Here is a 4,272-nt window from a genome sequence, read left to right on the forward strand (position 1 = left end):
GATTGGCAAAAATAAGTATAAAACCAGAAGTTAAACACACTTCATCTTTTGTTCCACTCTTAAGGGTTTGAGCAGAAAAGGCCAAACAGAATAATACACAGAAAAGGACAAAAACAACGAAAACAAAATGTAAGAATAATCTTCATTTTGGACTGTAGGTACCGGTACATCAAATACATAAACCAAAGCATGCCGACATTTTGCTGAATTCAGCTGCTTCGTAATACTGCAAACAGAAACCAAATGACACTGATGGACAATAATTAGAGTCTTTTTTTTTTTGGTAGAGCGTTTTACGGCACTCGCAACTGCATAAGGTCATAAGAGCGCCAAGGGGTGGGTGTCAACAGAGAAGTCCTTATAGGGAATCAGACTAACTCTGCTCACCTCTCTAGCTTCAACAGCACAAAGTCTGCTTCGACTATCAAGGCACCCTGGAAATAGCAGTTCACAAGAGAGTGACAAACATACAAAAGAAGTAGAGGAAAATGACAATAGTAAGGATTAGGAAAGAAAAAGCAGCAGTTCCCTGTTGCAGATCAGGCACAGTTATGAGCTTGACATGATGAATAAGCCCATTTACAATTCTACTGCGCTTGAACGAGAAATGTCCCCCCTTTGGGAATGGCCTAAAGACACTATAGTCAGTGGCATCCTGAGTAGAAGGGGAGGACACTGATACAAAGGAGGAACATATAAGGCTGAAATATTTGTTTGAATAAAGAGTAACACCTCGACACAATAATGGTCATTTAGCGCTGGGAAAAAGTAACACAGACAAATAGAAACAACTGAGGGAAAGTAAAGAAGTAGGACCTACCAGTGGTGCCCTCCTATCACCCGCTAGGGCTTTTTTTTAAAAAGCACAAGACAACAGCATATTGTGAAACAGTAAGACCAACAATAGCACCTCCCAACCACCATCAGCACGGACTAAAGAGATTGTGTTGGGGCGACATATAAAGCTGTGCACATAATTAGATCACATAGAATATCGTGGCGACAAAAAAAAAGAAGAAAACAGACACCAGTTATCTGAGGCTGCCATCAATGGCCGAGGTGGGAGCAGGGCCACGTCATAAGCACAGCTCATATCGCTGTTCACAGACAAATAAGATAACCCTGCACTCTAACTAACAAAGAGTGTTCAAAAACACTTTACCCCCATAACAGCTCTGCAGGGCAAGGAACAAGCAGAAGTAGGAGCAACCGAGAGTGTTCTCTAACCATCCATACTGATGAAGGAGAACACATAGAAAGAGCTACTTAGTTAACCAATAACGCAGCCAATAACGGGGTGGAAGGAACTGAGATGACTTTCTTCCATGTACACAACATTATACTCAATAATCCAAAATGCCTTACAACAAACTGAATTAATTATTTTGAAAGGGACCATTTTGCCCTTTGACAGAACACCACACAAACAGAAAATAAGCCACACCAGACAAGAAAAGCTCAGACCCTGGACATATTCTCACTCAAGCGCCCGCATGTGAACCAAACCAGGGACCAAATGTGCCACACAGGTAGGATCTAAACTCTTTATTTGAGTATGTGGTTACTTTGACCAACCCCCCCCCCCCCCCCCCCATAAAATCTTTCCATCCAGGCTGTTGTTGATAGCGACCAAGAAAAATATCCTTCAAAACATATCACTGTGAATGTCAGGTTGGCGCAAAAGTGATGAAGATTAAAGATGTAAGAAAACAAACAAAATCTTATCTTAAGAAGACAGACAAACATAAGTAGAATAACATACAAAAGAAGCCTTACGAGCTCAAACTGACAACTGTTTACAATAAAATTAAAAATGTACATTTCCTGCGTCATCATTGTAAAACTGTACAATCGACAAATAGAGCATTAAACAGCAACAGACATTTCTTTCAAACAGATTTTCAATAAATTAATGACTGAATATCGAAATAAAACCATGGTAATCAGGTATTTTGCACAAACAAGATTGACATTACCAGAACAAGTGAGCCTGCTTCACTCAATTAACACTGTGGCACATCTAATCATAAACATAGCGTCGTGAAACTGTCTGTATAGTTACTTATTTTTAAAAATCCCCACAAAAAAGACAATACCAACATCAGTAACCTACTCCAAACAGAAATCGAGAATACAGTTAAAACACACAGTCTAAAAGACAATCAAAACTATATATCTGCCATTTACAATTGTGAATCCCCGACTGCCAAATGCATGCACCCCACATGGTAAGAAAAATTCCACAGTGCACAAGACATCACTGGTCACCTTCTTTAATAGACTTTTATTCATTTAGTATGAGAGACAGATAGGTAAAACTAAGCATCAAAAGAAAAAGAAATGAAGAGAGATAGCTAAAGCTTCATCCATTGATAAGAGCTGGGTATAACAAGCCACAATGAAGTAAACAACTTGGAAGTACTGAGACTAAGTCAACAGAACGAGAAATGGAGAGTTGGCTTTGTCCATTGACAAAACCCTCATAAAACAAGCTATAATGACTTAAACGACTTGAAAATACTGAGACTGAACAAACATTCCAATTCTACATGTCGGCTGTGACTGTCTCGTGAGATGTAAGACTCATATAACTTTGTTCTACTCGCTATATAGTGGAGTTTGACTGTACTATTAAAACAGCCAGCATTTTAGGCTGGAAGAAATAAAGCAGAAACAACAGAGGAACAGAAAAAAAGCAGAAGCCAGCAATAGCACCCTCCAACCACCCCCAAGGTACTTCAGTGAATACTTGTAGAATGAACGAATGAACCCACATGTATTGCATTCAAAAACAATAATAAAAAGACCTACTAATGGCACAACCCACCTACACACAGACCTGAACGACGATGCAGATAGCACAATCTTATCACCTCAGCTACATATTATGACCAAAAATGTCTCATACATTGCTTCCTGATTCAAAGTGTTTCTATTCTTAAGTCAAAGAACACATGATAAACCACTGTTAAACTTTTGTGGAATTAGCATGAGCTAAAGAGAAACATACGAACACTACAACGGTTTATTCAAAACTAGTTGTAAACTACAAATAGACAGATACAATAGTGGAATAGAAATGAAGTCGGACCTACCAACAACACCATCTAAATACCCATATTTGACTTTTTACCCAAAACATTACAAAAGGGAAATATATCTCTACAACTGGTTTCATCATACGTATATATATATCTCAATTGTGAATTCTCTCCATTTCTCACCATCTACCTTACAGCTGACACAAATGTATCACAATCATTTGTGCACCAAAAAAATAGCACCTCACCAATTATGGTAAACTTCGAAATTAGACTTTGATAATAACCCCTTGGATTAGATGGGGGGACACTGATTTTTAACAATGCGTATAATCAGTAAAATTACTGCTCCAACTAAGCACCCATTTGAGGCTCACAGCAAAAAAATTATGCGAAGAAATATCAGGAAGATGAAAACATTCCTTGTAATTCCAATAAAATCTAACTTTAGCAACACTCACAAATTGTAACACCATAGATATTTAATTTAGTATTAGCACCCACCACACAGAACAATCTGCCTTCCAGGAAAAGGTCAGTGCCTGTGCTATAAAATCTTTGCCTTACATGGGCTGGTTTGAATTGGCACAGGCATTGCAAAAAGGAAATAAAAAAGTAACTGGTAAGTCTTTGCACTTCCCGTACATGAAGATTTGAACATTCGAGTCCTAGACTCTTTCTTTGTTTGAGTTTAACAGAAGTACACGTTTCTACGGTAAACACCATTTTGTGCAGAGAAAAACAACACAGACAATTTGGTTTGAGAAAATAGAAACATACTGACATGATAAAAATAATAACTATAGGGAAATAGAAAGATATACAAACACAAATGAGAAGTTGTAAAGATGTAGGACCCGCCCTTCCACTACCTACGACAGCGTTGTATGTGTATGTATAGTATAAGGTTTTACGGCGCTCGCAACTGCTAAGGTCATATGAGCGCGCGAAACAGCGTTTATTAGTTCAATTTTTAAAAAACTGCAAATGAAACAATCATGTAGACTAAAAGCAGCAAAACAAGACCACAAACAGAAATCTATAGAAACACAGAAAAGAAAAAAGAACGCCACCCAACAAAACCATTAATTAAAGTCAACATGTAAGTATATCCCATAGTTGAACCAAAAAATACTTTCCACTCTCCAAAAAACACCACAATCGCTAAAAATGTTCAGACTGAAAGCATTCTCTCTTCAGAAAAGACGACAGCAATATCCTCCCCCAACCC

Source organism: Aplysia californica, unplaced genomic scaffold, assembly GCF_000002075.1.
Source record: "Aplysia californica isolate F4 #8 unplaced genomic scaffold, AplCal3.0 scaffold00334, whole genome shotgun sequence".
NCBI classification, from domain to species: domain Eukaryota; kingdom Metazoa; phylum Mollusca; class Gastropoda; order Aplysiida; family Aplysiidae; genus Aplysia; species Aplysia californica.